Consider the following 18,019-nt stretch of genomic DNA (forward strand, 5'->3'; position numbering starts at 1 on the left):
GAGTAGCTTGCAAAGGGTATAGGTATAAATATCTCTCCGATCTGAGATCACTACAGTGACTTGCAAGCAACTCACTGTATTTTGATATCGGACTAATTGAGTTTTAAATTCAATGATGAAAGATTTTTGGATACAATCAAGTACTTGTCAAGTCGGTGCGTGAGTCAAGATGGGATTGACCCCTCCAAATTTGTAGGAGTTAATGTATCAATGTATTTTAATTTAGCAAAACCTAAGCTTGGATAATCCATGTGATGGATTTGAAAGATTGAAATACAATGTGGATGATTTATCTGGATTTGACAGTTAAATCCTAAGTCTCCTTAAGCATTAAGATCAAAAAGATGAATTATACAGTAACCATACACCAATAGGTTCTTGAATGTTGCTTCACCATCATTCGACCTATCCGGACGTTGGGACACCATTGCTAGATGGTTACATCAATTGATTTAGAAATTTATTTCTATGCTACTGACATAGGTTTGAACCTATGAGATCATATTCAAAAAAAATTTTTGACTGATCATGTGACTAATCAACTATTAAGAATCGTTCAAGGACTTAATCCTCAATTCGATGGATGATTAATCTTGTGCAAAATTTATAATAAATTTATTCATCAAATATTAGTGAATTAATAGAAGATTAATTAATAATTAGATTATTGATTAGCTCAATTTGATTAAACTAAAAAAATTAAATAAAATTTAATTAAATTAGATTCAATTAGGTTTGATCCGATTAGGTTATGAGATGACCTAATCGTTAAGGAAGAATTATCCCTGATTTAATCAAGATTTTGGTTCAATCAACTTATAATTTAATTAAAGATTTATGAATCTAATTAGATTGAGTTTTAGCTATTTTATTTGGGCTAAATCATATGTGATTTGATTTGTATTCAAATAAGGAAACAAAGAGTCCATAAGAGAATGGACTCTTCCTCCCTTGCACATCAAACTTTGCATGCCATTCTTCCTTATGCATAAAATTATTTTGTATGAGATTTTTTTATGCCAAAGAGTTCTTTCCCTTCTCTATCTCATATACAAATTTGGTTAAAATATAATTTTATTTGGTATGTTCAAATCTAATTTGAATTGGATACCATATAGATAATGTTTGACATTATCTACAAAACTTTGGCACCAACTTATTATTTTCTCCTTATGTGTGTGATATTTTGAGGAGATTTTTTGTGAGAAATTAGTTGGAGAACTGATTTACTATAAAAAAATATGGGAAGGGTGTCCCATATTGTTTTGGATATGTTTTGGTATGGAATTGGGAGAGGGTGCGACATCTCTTGGAAGAGTCCAAGATCTCTTGGACTCTTCACCTAATTTTTTACATGCCAATAAAAAGGAATTTGTTCTTCTCTTTTGTGCATGTAAGAAGCTAGAGAGAAGGGCTTTCATGGTGAGAAGTCCTTGGACATGAGTTCATGGTGTGAAAAGAGAAAGAGAGTCCTTTCTCTTTGAGTGTGTGCAAAAATCTAAATTCTAGATTTTTGGTCCTAAGGGTTTGGAAAGAGAGAATAAATTAGAAAAAAATTATTTTTTTTTCATCTTTCTTTTATCTTTTTATCTCCTCTAGAAGTCCATCTTCAACCTCTGAAAAAGTTTTAAAAATTTGAAGAAGGATGCAGATCAGCCAAGAAGAAGGTCTTCACATGAGCTAGCACTCTCGAGAAGACCCATCAGATCAAGGCTTTGAGTGGATTTTTCATAAAGGCTAGATGCATGTGTGGCTATGAGCAACCAGTAATGATCATCTTCACCATATCTCTCAGTGGTGACGATTGTCGACCCATGCTCAGGTATCGAGTTCTGAACTCAGACAGAAGTAGATCTGATCTACTGCTTACATCCGTGCATGCAGATTTTATCTTGTAATTATTTTAGATTTTATAGGCAACATATCATATCATAAATCCTAGAGTAGGTTGATTTGATGATTAGATCATATGCATATTAGGTTAATATAATTAATCTATTTGTTTTTCACTATAATTTATTTGAAAAATTTTTGAAACACATACATGAAATCGCCTACATTTTCTAACAGTGGTATCAGAGTCAGATTCGTTATGACATATAATATGTGCATGTTAAATCTAAAATTTAATTTAATTTAGATCTGATATATAATATCCTAGATCTAAATTTAATTAATGGTAGATCGCACAAACTGATACAAGATTGTCTTGCTATAGGGTTTACCCCTTACAGTAAAAAGGTTATCCTAGTTTGTACAATCGATGATAAAATCTGATTTTATATGTTACATGTGATGTTTATAATCTGATTTAGATATGATCTAAGATAGTGATCAGATCTGATGTAATTTAGATTAGATCTAAATTTAAGCATATATGATATGTGATTAGATTAGATGATCTGATTAGCAAGTACTTGGATTGGATTGATTTCTAGGCCATCCGATCATAGGAGCAAAAAGGGTTTAAAGGCCCTCTCTTCCCATTTGATGGGGTGCTCTTATGGCGTATAGGGATGCCATGTAATTAGATCCCATGAAGAAGAACATGAAAGGAAGAACTTATTTTTCTATAAAATCCTAAATCTTGACATCCTAGATTTGTTGTATGTGATACAAAGTTGAATGAAAAATAAAATATCTAAGCTATATGATTAAAATTATTTTAATTATAAAAAAATAAAATTTCAAATCATAAAATATTAGATGTGATCTAAAAGGTGTATATGATTGATTTTATTTTAGAATTATGCAAGATTTTTCAGATCTAAAACTTCTTGAATCATGCTCGCACAATTACTGAGTCGATCCAATTTTGAACTGAGTTGATCCAGTTCTCTTGTGTAGCCAGTTCAATGTTGATTGAGTCGATCCAGTTTTAGAATAAAAAATTTTTACATAATATTTGTTGTAAATTATTTATAAAATAAAAAATTAAAATTATTTTAAATCTAAACCTAAACCCATATTGATGCTGAACTTAATTAAGAATTAAATATAAAATTAATTAGATTTAGAATTATGAATTAAAGATCTAATGTCATTCGCATAAAATATAAGAATATGAGTTAGCTCAAATTAGGTCCTTTTAATTGGGTTAGACCTAAGGTTAGAATCAAAAAGTTAATGGACTATATAGAGAAATTGATTAAATCTAACCAAATATTGAATTAGATTAAATCAGAGTTTCTCTAGATCAATATAATAGTTGTAGATGGTCAAGTCTATATCTTTGATTAGACTAAATAGACTTTGATTGTGGCTCAGTGGTTGAACCGAATCATTAGGTTGGTCAAATCAAAACTAATTAATCAATTGGTGTCTAAAGTAAGTTTGGTATTTTGATCAATAATTTTTCATTGAGAGCGGCTTATCTGACCATTTCGATAGTGTCTAAGGCAAGCTTCGCAAATCCTCCCACCGATTTCACTTACCTGACCAATTTGGTGGATTATATTTTGATTAAACTGCTAAGTGATTCAAGTTGACCCATGCCATTAAGGTTGATCAGTGTGACTGATCTAGATGTCATTTCGACCAAAATGACCCTAATCTAATTCAATGACTCGATAAAGTCAGTGGAAGGATTATGGTTTACTGATTGATCTTTTCTCTTTTTTTAATTCTTATAAATTAAATAATCTAAATTATTAGATCCATAAAAATGAGCTAGTTATGGGGATAACTAGATCATAGCCTTTCATTAAGTTGGGTGATAATGGATCCATTAGTATGATGGTCATTGGAGGCCCAAAGGCCTAATGTTTATTTATTATTGAAATTATCATTCATAATATGATGACTTAGTCGAGTCTCACTGTCAAGTGGTCAGATTAACCGGTCAAAGTCAGGTTTGATTATTTGATAGTTGGATTCGTAAGTATGATCATATTAATGGTTGGACCAATCAGGGCTTGCAAAGAAGACCAAAGTCAATTGAAAAGTTATCTGAAGCTAAATTAATTACTAAAAATTATTTATTGAAATAATTGGTTAAGAACCTACCCATAGATATATATAGGTGAGCAGGTCAAAGTCGAGCTCGTGTGCAGTCTGTGTGGATTCTAGTACCTACTAAAGAATTAGAGTAATTCTTCGGATTGGAGATAGAGGCTACCAATTTGACTAAAATAGTGAAAGAATCTTTAGACTAAAGTTCAAGTCTTTAGACTCAATCAATTCATAAATATTAAGGTCTTGTATTTTTCTTTCAGTTATGGCTAGATATCTGTTGCTCCATTCACTATTTGACAGTGGCTAACTTATAGGACCCAACTTCGATAGTTAGTATCAAAAGTTGCAAATAGTTTTAGAACATAAATAGATCTTAAATATGATATGGATCCAGTACCTAAAGTTTCTACATCCAGCACATATGATGCAATCAAAGATACTTATCAGAAGTGGCCATATGATAGTATCATCGTGTGATATTTTTGAGAGCAACGAAGAACACGAATTTAGTTATAAATTTGATGATGCTCAGTAGGAGAAAATCCTTCAAATGTTGAAGGAGTTTTTTTGTACCTCTGAAGATGTATCTTTAGTGGGGCAATAATACTTTAAGAAAAAAAAAAAGTACAAAAGAGTCGTGCTTGGGCTAATGAGTCCGAACTGACAAAAGAGTCTAAGGTTAACCTAGTCTGGCAAAGTCTCTTGATCCGAACAGACTAAGAAAGTGAAATCAGCAAAGGGTTACTAACAAGGTACTTATATGATAACACCTTATGATTTCTTTATCTGTGACACTACTATCTGAGTATTGGATATCGAAAGTCCATGTAAATTGTTACAATAACTTCAGATTGATAGAAAGTTTGAAAATAGTAAAAGATTTTAGAATATTGGAGCTGAAAATTATATTTCAATTCTGACTTTTGGAATTCTCAAATCTATTTTCAATTTTAACAATATCATTTTAGTGATTGTCACTATTATCTAATAATTTTTATGATATTATTATGAATAATATCAAAATCATGTGGATAACTGAGAAATGGCATTTATGAATAGTCACAGCCTATTAGTATACTGTATACAACAAACAAACTCCTAAAGTAGATAATGTTATGATAGCCTACCTTTGGCAATTAAGGCTCAGTCATAAAAATAAGAATAGGATCAATAGGAGATAGTTCTCGAAGTCAATGATTATGAATCATTATCAGCCTTTCAATTCTATCTCTTTAGTAAGATGATCGAATCATCTTTTGCTAGAAAAAGTAAATAAGTCAATGATGTTCTGAGTCTAATACATATTGATATATTGAATCTACAAACATAGTTGCCATAAATTTAGATTATTTGAAATATTCAAATAATTTTATAATAAGGTAGAGAAATGAACTGGAAAGAGCATTGAAACTCTTTAGTTAGATCAAGGAGGAGAATGCCTCTCAGTGAGTTTTTTGACATATCTAAAAGAGAATAAGATTCTCTCTTATTGAAATCGATTTTGTTAGATATAATTCAATCCATAATGGGATTCACAAGTCTGCCAGTCTCCTTTTAAGGTTATGCTCTTGAGACTACTTGTCATGTTTTGAACTGGATTCTGAATTAATCAGTTGCAATAACTCCATATGAGATATGGACTAGGCATAAGTCGATACTCTCTTACCTTAGAGTTTGGAAGTATTTTTTTTATGTCAAGTATTTGTAGATCAATTAGCTTGAATCTCAATCCTATATGTATTATTTTGTAGGGTAACCCCATAGAATTTAGGGGATATTACTTTTATTTTACTAAAAAATAAGAGTTGTTCGGCATTCTTTTTAGAAAAAAAAGTACTTTGGTGAAGGTAGTGATGCCTTTAATGTGGAACTTATGAAGTTTGACAAGTAGAATAATCGACACAATCTAGTAAATCCATAGAACAGATTTGAGTAGATCAAATTCGAAACCTATTGTAAAAGCACCATTAAGAAGATCCGATAGAGTATCGCATCCATCGGACATATACTTCAAGTTTTAGTTTCGAAATGTGATCCTGTTGAACTCGATGAGAACAATAAGAATTTGATCACCTACATAGATGCCATGCAGAGGTCCGACTCCGATTAGTGGCTTAGAGCCACAAAGTCCGAAATGAAGTCTATAATGGTCAATGGTATATGGACACTCATTGATTCACTTGAATGGATAAAATTCATAGGGTGTAAGTGGATCTTCAATAAGATCAGAGAGCACAGACGAGAAGGTGGAGACCTACAAAGTTCGTCAGTTGTCTAAAAATATTGTCAACATTTTGATATTGACCATAACAAGACATTTTCTCTTAAGGCAATACTAAATATTTCAGAGTTAGAACATGTATTTTGATAAATGATCAAAATGCATGGCTTTGTTGAGAATGAAGAAGAATTCTGTAAATACAAATGGATTAATAGTTTTGTATGTGTATTTTTTATTTTGTATGTGAATAAAATTCTCTTAATCAAGAATGACATTCCTTACATTACAGAAAATAAAGATTTCGCTGTTATCATTGTTCTCCATAAAGGACTTGAAAAAAATATTCCTCATCCTAGGGATAAAGATCTATAGAGATAGATCTAAGAGCTTGCTTAGGTTATCCCAGTCTATGTATATAGAGTGTTATGAGTAAAATTTGTTCTATCATGAACACCATATACGAGATCGGATATAGTATACTCACTAAGGATAGTGAGTGGATACTAAGAAGATCCAGATGAGAATCACTGGTAGGTCATCCTTAAGTATTTGAGAAATACTAAGGACCGGTGACTCGATTATGAAAAATCTGACTTAAAGCTTATAGAGTATGACTCCAATTTTTAGTTGGACATAATAATAGCAAGAATGTGTCGGAATACATCTTTACCCTAGATAATGGAACAATCTGCTAGAAAAGTTCCAAACAGAAAAATTATAGCCAAATTTAATTTACGAGGCAGAATGCGTTGCAGCATTCGATGCTTGCAAAGAAGCTATATGATTGTAAAGGTCCATTGGCAAGCTAGGAATGGCAGCCTCTAATGATGATTCTGCTGTATTGTACAGCACCGAGCCATAGCTCATGCCAAAGAGTCGAAGTTCCATTTGTTGGGAATAGTGTCCCAAAGCTAATCGTTAGCCTGTTGACGGTTGTGCTCATTTTTGTATTTATAATAAATTATGAATTAATAAAAATTATTTTGATATTTTTTATCATAAAATATTTCATCTTTTAATGAACTCCTATGTTGTGGTGAAGTCCTTAGGACTATTTAGACTCGATAAAGGAAGATTTATCGTTTAGTCCTTAAATCTGTTCGTGACCAAATGATACGTTGTTACCAAGGATGACAACGTTTATCAAGTATAGGTCGTTGTGTGCCATATAGATTGGTTGTCCTCTAAACCAATGAGTGTGGAGACACTGGTATGGCATACAGGTGAGATGTAAGGGTACATCTGCACTGAATGTGACCGACTCCAGAGCTATTTTTGCTGTCAAAATTTGCTCCGATGGAATATGGGTATAAATATCTCTCCGACCTAAGACTACCACGGTGACTTGCAAGCAACTCACTGCACTTAGGCACTGGACTACCTGAATTTTTAATTCAGTGACGGAAGGCTGCTGGGTGTAGCAAGTACTTGACTTGTCGGTGCGTGTGTCAAGATGGGATTGACCACTCCAGTTTAGGAGCTGTGTACAGTCATATTTCAATTTAACAAAATCTTGGTCAGGGTAGTCCTTATGAGGAGTCACAGGACTGTTTGAGTTGAGCATGATTCAGATGATCTGATCAGGGTTGACAGTTTAACCCTGAGTCATCCTAAATATAGGGGTCAAAAGGATGAATTATACAGTAACCATATTCATGTAGATTCTGAGTGTTGCGATTGCGACTTTTCGACCTATCCGGACGTCGGGTACCATTGTTAGATGGTCACTTCGATTAGTACAGGAATTGGTTCCTGTGCTACCGGCTTAGGTTCGAACCTGTGGGGTCACACACATTAGAGGTTCCTATCTGATCTGATGGCTGATGTAGAATCCTACATATTTGGGACTCAGTGATCGAGAATCAGAATTTTCTGATCACGAGTTTCACATATTATGGGTACCAGGGTCAAGAGTCCCACTGGTTGGGACTTTTCGATCAGGGTTACATATCGATGAATTTTGATGTCCGATTATCCATCGGATTTGGACTCAGTATTTATGAGAGATTTAATTAGTAATTTGATCGCTAATTAACTCAGTTTGATTGAGTAATTATTTTTGGATCAAGTCCAATTGAATTGGATTCAGTTGGGTTTGACCCAATTAGGTTAAGAGTTGACCTAATCGTCAAGATGGTTTGGTTCCTGATTTGATCAGGGGTTGGGCTTAGTCAATTTCTGATTTGATTAGAATTTTATTGAGCCTAATTAAGCCTAATTAAGTTGGGTTTAAATTAGTCTAATTGGACCTAACTTATTTGGTTCAATTAGGTTGGTTTAAATAATTAAACCACCTTGACCCAATCTCCATGCGCCACCTCATCTCCATTGCACCCATTTGAATTCATGAGAAGGAACTTCTCATGAATTTTTTCTTCATGTCAAGCCCTCTCCACGCCCCACTTTAATGTGCCATATGAATGGATAAGGATGATTGGTTGGCCATTCAAATTCAAAATAAAGTTTGAATTTGAATGGGCAATCAATCTTTGCGCCTTATCCCTTTTGTTATGCCCCATTTATTACATGAGAAAAAGTTTCTCATGAAAGTACTCCATGCACAATTTAAGCCATGCCTCACACCTTTAGTGGATAAGGGATGAGTTGGTGTCCATTTGAATTCAAAATTTGATTTGAATTCAAATGTGCAATTACTCATCTTTATCTTTTCTTTTGGATAAGACGTTTGATGTGGTTATAAAAGTAGGAGAAGAGTGGGGCATGCAAGAAGAAGATTTTTGGAGAAAAATTTTGGAACGTGAGAAGTCTTGTGCGTGAGAAGAAAGTCCATATCCTTCCAAGAGAAAAAGAAAGAAAAGTAGGTGCAAGGTTTCCGATGAGTTCCCTGGAGTTTTAGCCTGGGGTTCGGGAAGTGAGAAAGTGAGCTACGAGTGTCGTGAGCCCACAAAATCTCAGAGAGATCTTCAACATCCTCTCAAACATGTCTGTTGATGATCTGGAGCATCCGAAGAATCGACAGACATCGATCGAAGGAGTTCGATCAGTATCCGCCGTCAAAAAGGCTCTACAACGAGCTAGCACTCGTGAGGAGTCGATCAGACCGGAAGCTTTGTGTGGGCAATCCGCAGAGGTCAGACACACTGTGTGACTGCATCACGATGATCAGACTCTCCCGATAGTGATCAGATTACGGCGATCTACTACCCGCACAAAGGTATTGTGTTCTGAACACATTACAGTAAAGTGTTTACTATTCGAATTTGAATTTCAAATTTAAATGCATGCATGCTATATATCATATTTAGATCCTAGTGTAGGATAAATTTATGTTAATTAATTAGATTAATTAATATTTTTCCACCATAAAATCATGATTTTAAAAAAGTTTTAAAATTACCATTTTACCCCTGCACTGAATTTCCCCACAAATGGTATCAGAGCGGGTTCTTAGATATGATATATATATTTCCATACATAGATTAAGTTGTAATCTAAAAGTTTAAATTTAAAATTTAAAATTTAAAAATTTGAAATTTGAATTTTGAAAGTTGTTCGAAATTCAAAATTTAAAAATTTAAAATTCAAATTTTGAAATTTGAATTTTGAAATTTGAAATTCAAAATTCAAAATTCAAAAATTTGAAATTCAAAATTTGAAATTTGAAATTTGGTTGAAATTTTAAATTTAAAATTCAAAATTTAAAATTTGAAATTTGAAATTCAAAATTTGAAATTCAAAATTTTCAAATTTAAAATTTGTTTGAAATTTAAAATTCAAAATTTAAAATTTAAAATTTAAATTTTAAAATTGGTATATTTAGATATACTTGATCCAAGTAGCAAGTAATCGAATTGGATTGGTTGCCATGGCCGTCCGGTCATAAGAGAAAAGTAGGGTTTAAAGGCCCTCTCCTTCCATTCGATGGGGTCTCCTATGGCGGTAGGGGTGTCGCTGCAATTATATCCCATGCAGATGAAGCAGCAAAAGGAATTAATTGTAAAGGTTCCATTATGAAATTTATCATGAATGTGTTAGATTAGATCTAAAGGAATATTCATGATTTATTTTGATTGAGTTATTTTCTGTTATGTAATTAGTAATAGGATTGCTATTTATGAAATGTGCTGATCTATTTGTAAAATGAGTCAACATATTTGGTGAACAAAAAATAAAACCTTTCAAATTTAAAAATTATTTTTGAAATACCAAATCCTGACCCATCAGCCCAAATACTTAATTAAAAGAATTAAGTGTTGTCTAGTAGGTCTAGAATTATGAATTAAGACCTAAGACAATTGCATAAACTTGTGGATCAATGGATCCCTACCTCCACTCTATCAGAAGATCCTCGAGACTCGCAGTCGAGAGGACCTCCTGGATCGAAGGCTCCAGGAGATGAACCGACGGATCGAAGAGCTCCACCACGCTCCCCCTACTTATGGTGAGTACATCTATACTGACCCTCCTCTCTCTCAAATGATCATGCAGGAATCGATCCCACCAAACTTCAAGCTCCCCCAATTCAAAAGCTACGACGGGATCTCGGATCTGGTTGACCACCTAGAGGCCTTTCGGACAATGATGCTGCTCCATGATGCGCCAGACTCCATCTTGTGCCAAGCTTTTCCATCCACCTTGAAGGGAGCAGCAAGGAACTGGTACTCGATGCTGAAGTCGGGTACTATCTTCTCCTTTGATCAGATGAGCCACCAGTTTGCGGCTCATTTTGTTAGCAGCCAGCATCCCCGGAGAGGTTCGGAGTCCCTTATCAACATCAAGCAGAAGGAGGGAGAATCCATCTGAGCCTACGTCAACCGCTTTAACATCGCCGCGCTGGATGTCCGAAACATGGACCAATCGATCGCGATGGCCGTCCTGAAAGGCGGTCTTCAAAAGAATGATCTTCTATTTTCCCTGAAAAAAAAATATCCCAGGGACTTTGCTAATTTGCTAGCTCGGGCCGAAGGATATGCCCGAGCAGAAAAAACCTTCAAGATGAAGGATGAGGAGGCCGCTAAGCAGTGGCAGGCTGGGGACTCCAGCAAGCCCGCAGTTCAAAAAGGGCCGAGTGAAGCTCAGCCACATTCTCAAACTTCCTTTGGACACAAGCGTGTCCAGACTCCTCTCCGGGCTCGTAGGCAGAGGAGCCCAGACCACAGAGTTCGACGGAGCTCTCTCCCGAAAAGATTACACAACTACGCCCCCCTCAACACATCGAAAACTCAAGTGCTGATGGAGGTCAAGGAGTAGCTGCCAAGGTCGGAAAGGATGCGCACACACCTCGAAAAATACAATCCTAACAAGTTCTGCCTCTATCATCATAATCACGGCCACGACACGAAGGAGTGTATCCAGCTCCGAGACGAGATCGAGGAGCTCATCAGACGAGGTCGGCTCGACAGATTCATTCGATGCCGATCTGAAGGTAGGGAAGACCGGCCTAGGGCCCTGCCGCAGTCGGAGCCGCCAAGGAGGGAGGAGCAACCTGAAGATCGACCTCTAATTAAGATTATCAACTCCATCTCAGGAGGACCCTGACGGGGAGCAGACCTTCCGCGGCTATAGGATTCGAAAAATCTGCGAATGTATTACCAATAGCTTTGCCTTAAATAAAAGTTTTATATTTGCATGTTTATCCTTTTAGCATGAGCTTATAACGACAGGAAGTAACTCTCTCATTCAATCGAAATTAAACGTGTTAGGAACAGGAGGAGAACCTCATCCTAATATGAGCAAAGTTGAAGGTCCGGTTACTTAAAGACCGGATTGGGGTAGAGGCCCTCGCAACGGTCCTTATGTGCCCCCACAGTCTTGTTAGGAACAGGAAGAGAACCTTGTCCTAACAAGAGCAAAATCGAAGGCCCGGTTACTTAAAGACTGGATGGGAGGAGAGTCCCTCGCAACGGCCCTTATATGCCCCCACAACCTTATTAGGAACAGGAGGAGAACCTCATCCTAACATGAGCAAAGTCGAAGGTCCGGTTACTTAAAGACTGGATGGAGGGAGAGGCCCTCGCAACAGCCCTTATGTGCCCCCACAGTCTTGTTAGGAACAGGAGGAGAACCTCGTCCTAACATGAGCAAAATCAAAGATCTGGTTACTTAAAGATCGGATGGGGGGAGAGGCCCTCGCAACGGCCCTTATGTGCCCCCATAGCCTTGTTAGGAACAGGAGGAGAACCTCGTCCTAACATGAGCAAAGTCGAAGGTCCGGTTACTTAAAGATCGAATAGGGAGAGAGGCCCTCGCAACGGCCCTTATGTGCCCCTACAGCCTTGATAGGAATAGGAGGAGAACCTCGTCCTAACATGAGCAAAGCCGAAGGCCCGATTACTTAAAGATCGGATGAGGGGAGAGGCCCTTGCAGCGGCCCTTACGTGCCCCCACAGCCTTATTAGGAACAGAAGGAGAACCTCATCCTAACACGAGCTGAAATTGGCTGTCGAAAATAAGAGAAGAACCTCATCCTGATGCAAACAAAGATCCAATCGATCAAGACTGGATGAGGAGGAAAGCCTCCTCAACGGCTCCTCTATGCTCTCACGACCCCGTTAAGAGCAGAGGAAAAATCCTCACTCTAACACAAAAAAAAGAGAGGGAGAGATGAAAAGGAAAAGCGACGAACTACACCAGTGATAAGTAAAAAATAAACTACATCAAAGATACAAGGGACCTCATCTCAACGAGGAAGGATACTCCTATCAAGAAACCCTCAGTCACTAAAAGAAAACTCAATACAGGTCGAGGAGAAATCGACTTCCTCAAACTAACAAGAAGTTTGGGTCCCCAAGCTCGAGCACCGGGAGGAAGCGTCAAACTCAAATGGCCTCGAAAAGACCTACGGTCATGAACCAAAAAGGCAAATCAACACGGTGGCGATCAGGAACCTTCAAACAACGACGGCGTCGAACAAGACAAAAGATAAAAAAAGTTTGATAAACGACAATTCAATACCAGAATGGACAAGTGATGCGTAGTCGTTGATAGCACCAAAAATAACTCTACTCACTACGTAGGTAGGATGAGTCGAGATCGTATCCTCAGGGACCTTGGGCTAAGTTGAAATTGCAAGGTAAAAGAAAGAAGCGTTATTTTTGATTTAGAAAATAAATTATCGTAAAATTACGGTAATTAAAAAATAAAGAGCTCGGGAGTTTTGAATTAATTTGTACTAGCAGAGTTGTATCTCTTTTTTAACTAAATAGATGTGATTAATCTTAGAAAAAATACCTGTCTTTCCTCGGCACGCTCCGTACCCGTAGATCACGGCGCGTCTCCGGAAAGACTAGGTACACAACTCTTCTTTCCTCGGCACGCCCCGTATCCGTAGATCACGACGCGTCTTCGGAAAGTAAAAGTTGTTCCTAATATTAATCTAACAAGAAAGCATAAATAAAAGCATATGATAGGAAGCAAATAAAGAACTCATGATAATTTAAATAAAAAGCATAATCTTTATTGCATATAAAGAAATACAGAAAAGTTTAGAACAATAAACCATCTCTGTGTCGTTACAAAATTTCTTCTCCACTCCCGAGACTGCTAGCCTAGCTGCTCATGAAGTAGTCCCTTTCTGTTCCTCTATGCAAGGCTCTAGAAGAATTTTTGGGCTCCCCCTCCAATGAGAGTACAAAAATCTTTTTATAGGTGTTAGGAGGGAGGAGTTTTACATGATTTTCCGATGTGGGACTAAAAAAAATACAAATCTTTCAAAACATTTCTAAATATTATTTTTTTCCTTATTTTGAATTTGTCTGCAGTGCGCCCACACCCGCGTCAGCGCTCGTCCCACGTCCACGCCGCGTCCTGCGTCTGCGCCCCGCGTCCAAACCGCGTCCCGCGTCCGCGCCCCGCGTCCAAAGGATTCACGCACGCCCAGGAGCCAAAAAATTCACGCGCGCCCAAGAGCCAAAGAATTCACGTGATACCCTTTTTTTTTTTTATATTCCAAAAAGAAACAAAAGTTCCTTCATAATGACATCTATATCCTTTTTGGATTCCTTGCATAGTATCTTCATTTTCTATAATACCGGATGCGTCTTTCTTTTATTTTAATTTTATTTTAAGTCCAATTTTCTTCAAACTTGAGTCTTTTTGATCTATGAATCGGACTCTTTGTATCGACGATCACCTTTCCTGTAAAACATAGAAAGAAACATCAAATTCTTAATAAATAAGATAAATTAAATATAATTTTTTAATTTAAAATACTTAAATTAAGTGTTTATCACACCCCCCAACTTGAATTTTGCTCGTCCTCGAGTAAAATAGATATATCAGCATTGTGTACCAATTCGGTTTTGAATCAAAAATTAGTTTAGGCATCCCAAAAGGTAGATGATACTTGGTCAGACCATTAAAGAGATATTTCATTGGATTATCAATTTGACCCAATTAGTGGCTGAGTATTAACTAAAAAAATTTCAGAGCTTTTCTTTCACCAACTCCCCACTTTACTCTTTAAATTCTCTAACTTAATGGGAAAGAGGTTTTATATATATATATATATATATATATATATATAATATTGCCTACCTTTTTACGCGAACCACAACGCTTACTTAGGCGAAAGGGCCCGGTTACTCAGTAGGAGACCAATGCTGTTTTTCTCTTTTTTTATTTTTTATTTTTATTTTTTTTTTTTTTTTGCATACCTCGATCTTTACCCAATTTCTCATGAAGCAGATTCTTTATTGAGATCAGTAAGAAGAGGGTTGTAGAATCACTCCTAAAATTTGGTCTAGTTTAAACCCTACCATTCATTGGGTTTTCTTAATAATTTATTCCTCAGTATCTCTAAAATTATCTTGACCGTTAATCATTCATTTATTAGGATGCCTAATTGACTCTTAATCAAAATAAAATTTGAATACACAAAACTAATTATTTCTGACCATACTCGAGGATTTGATTAATTTCCTTCCCCCCCCAACTTAATCTACATTGTCCTCAATGGAGTAGGAAAGCAAAGAAAATAAAAGGAGAGAGTGCACCTGGGATAATTTTACTTCGGAAGTTGAAGATAGCTTCATTGATTAATAGGCTCTTGTTCTAAATTTCTGCAGCTGCGGTAAAGTAAAAAAAATATGAAATCATTGGGTTGCCTCCCAACAAGCGCTAAGTTTTATGTCTTCAGCCAGACGTCAAGTTTATTAACAGACTCTTCCATACAGAGTGGTCCTTTATTCTTTAAAAAAATGATGATCAGTTAAAACAAAATAGACGAAATTTGGATTGCCTCCCAAAAAGCGCTAAGTTTTACGTCTTCAGCCAGACGTCATATGCGATAAAACCAACAAAAGATGGGTAATGGCTCATACTTGATTGTCCATGGAGGAGTGGTTTTATCATGTGGTGTATCCAACAATATGTTAACTTCTTTCATATATCCCTTAAAGTCATACACTCCAAAGTGAGCCAAGCAAGTATCTAAGGGTTCAGGTGCTAGAATTGTGGGTGTTGCATCTTCTATAATATCTTCTAGTGTATCTACTTTGAAGCAACTATCCATTGATGGTCCTTGGGAAGCACCAAACACATTCAGTCTCAGTTTCTTATTCCCAAACGATACGTCCATGACTCCTGTCCTACAATTGATGCATGCATTCGCCGTAGCTAGGAAAGGTCGTCCTAAGATAATGAGAATTTGTCTGGGATTGCCACTTAATTCCATATCGAGAACCAGAAAATCAACTGGAAAGTAAAACTCATCTACCTTGACCAAGACATCCTCAAGCATTCCACGTGGTTCTTTAATTGATCTGTCAGCTAACTGTAATGTGACTGATGTGGGTTTCAGTTCTTCGAATCCAAAAAGTTCATACACCGAACTAGGTAAAAGATTCACACTTGCCCCTAAATCTAGAAGAGCTTTTTCAATGTGATAATCTCCTATAACACAGGAAATGATGGGGGCTCCTGGGTCTTTAAGCTTTGGAGGAGTGGCATGCTGGACGACAGAACTAGTCTGTTCAGTGAGACGTACTTTCTTTGGGATTTGTGATCTAGATTTACATTTTTGGGTGCACAAATCCTTCAAAAATTTGGCATAAGCAGGGACCTGTTTGATTGCGTCTAGAAGGGGAAGATTAATTTGGACTTGCTTAAACAATTCCAACATCTCATCGAGTTTTTCTCCCTTCTTATCTGCAGGAATAGGGGCTTTCAGGGCATCCGAAAATAGGGCTTTAGGCAAGTAAGATGATTCCGGTGCAGTTGGTTCCTTCTCTATTTTCAGGTCCTCCTTATCTTGGGTGATTTGGATTCGGTTAGAGGTTTAGGGTCAGTCTCATTGGTTTTACTAGTGTGTTCAATGACCTTCCCACTTCTCAGAGTCATGATTGATTTGGCATGTTCAGAAAAAGCTTCTGGGGTATTATAACTCTCAATCACAAATTGCCCTCTTGGGTTGCTCTCGGGTTGGCTAGGTAATTTTTCTTCTTCCCTCCTATTGAATGCAGTCGCTAGTTGACCTATTTGGATCTCTAGCTTAGCAATGAATTGTGTGTGGGAGTTAAGGATCTGAGTGTTGACTTCTAATTTTTCTAGTGCTTTCAGGACTTTTTCTTCAAAAGCTGAGCTGTGACTAGTAGTAGACGGTTGAGGAACATTTTGGAATTGATGGTATGGTCCATGCCTATATGTTGGGTCTTGATATTGAGGTCGAGGTGTGGCAGGACCAACCACTGGTTGTGGTCTCCAGGAAAAATTTGAATGGTTTCTCCAGCCGGGGTTATAAGTGTTCGAATATGGATCGTTTCCTGGTCTGCGAGCTTGTTGGACTTGAGCTTGCTGAACTTGCTCATGCACAAACTCAGGAAATTGAAGTACGGCTGGGCATTCACTAACAAAATGGTTCGGACTTGCACACAATGCACAAACTTCTTGGATTGGATTAGGTGGAATCGGGGATTGTCCAGTGTTTAGAAGACGATCTAATTTTTGGGACAGTTCATCTACCTTTTGATGGATATCTATGGCATTTCCTACTTCATATATTCCACCTCTTTTTGAGTTTAACATGGGTTTATCTCTAATAGAGGCAGACATATGATGTAATGAATTTTCACTTAAAATTTCAAACAGTTGCCATGCCTCATCCTCACTTTTTAGCATAAATATCCCACCGCATGATGCATCGACCATTTGTCGATGTCTTTCAGAGAGCCCATCATAAAAATATTGGATTAACTGCCACTTGGGTACAGCATGGTGGGGACATTTTCTAATAAGGTCTTTTAATCTCTCCCATGTTTCATGAAACATTTCTCCATCTAATTGGGAAAAACTAGTTATGGCTTTCCTTATTTGATTAGTTTTTCCTATGGGAAAATATTTCTTGAGAAACTCTCCTTGCAGCTGGTCCCAGGTTGATATAGTCATGGAATCCAAAGTATGTAGCCAGTATTTGGCTTTGTCCTTAAGTGAGAAAGGGAATAATTTCAACCTAAGAGCATCATCGGAGAAGTTGTGAATTTTGACAGTTGAGCATATCTCAAGAAATTCTTCAAGATGTTTATAAGGGTCTTCATTACTAAGTCCATAAAATGAAGGTAACATTTGGATTATACTGGACTTAATTTCATATTGAGTGGCCTCCACAGGGGGTACTTGAATACAAGGAGAGTAGGTATATGTGGAAGGAGTAAAGTACTCCTTCAATTGCTTGGGTGGATCATTCTCCTGATTTCGGTCCATCTTTTTATGTCTGTAGGCTCTAAAGGTTCTTTCTATTTCTGGATCAAAAGGTTGGATTTCTGGTCGTAACGATCTACGGCCAAGCATACACCTTACAATTATACTGTAGAGCACACACAAATTTTTTTTTTTTTTAAATATATATTTTTATAATAAAGTGAGAAAAGAATGAAGAAAATCTAAAGA

At 36.6% G+C, this 18,019-nt stretch overlaps 1 non-coding gene across 1 annotated transcript; it reads left to right on the forward strand.

Moving 5' to 3' along the window:
• The first annotated feature begins 17,340 nt into the window (after positions 1 to 17,340).
• On the forward strand, positions 17,341 to 17,446 carry LOC140853563 (small nucleolar RNA R71). Its single transcript, XR_012136633.1, has one exon. It is a non-coding gene; the product is annotated as a small nucleolar RNA R71 (small nucleolar RNA).
• Positions 17,447 to 18,019: the final 573 nt, after the last annotated feature.

Source organism: Elaeis guineensis, chromosome 13 (assembly GCF_000442705.2).
Source record: "Elaeis guineensis isolate ETL-2024a chromosome 13, EG11, whole genome shotgun sequence".
NCBI classification, from domain to species: Eukaryota; Viridiplantae; Streptophyta; class Magnoliopsida; order Arecales; family Arecaceae; genus Elaeis; species Elaeis guineensis.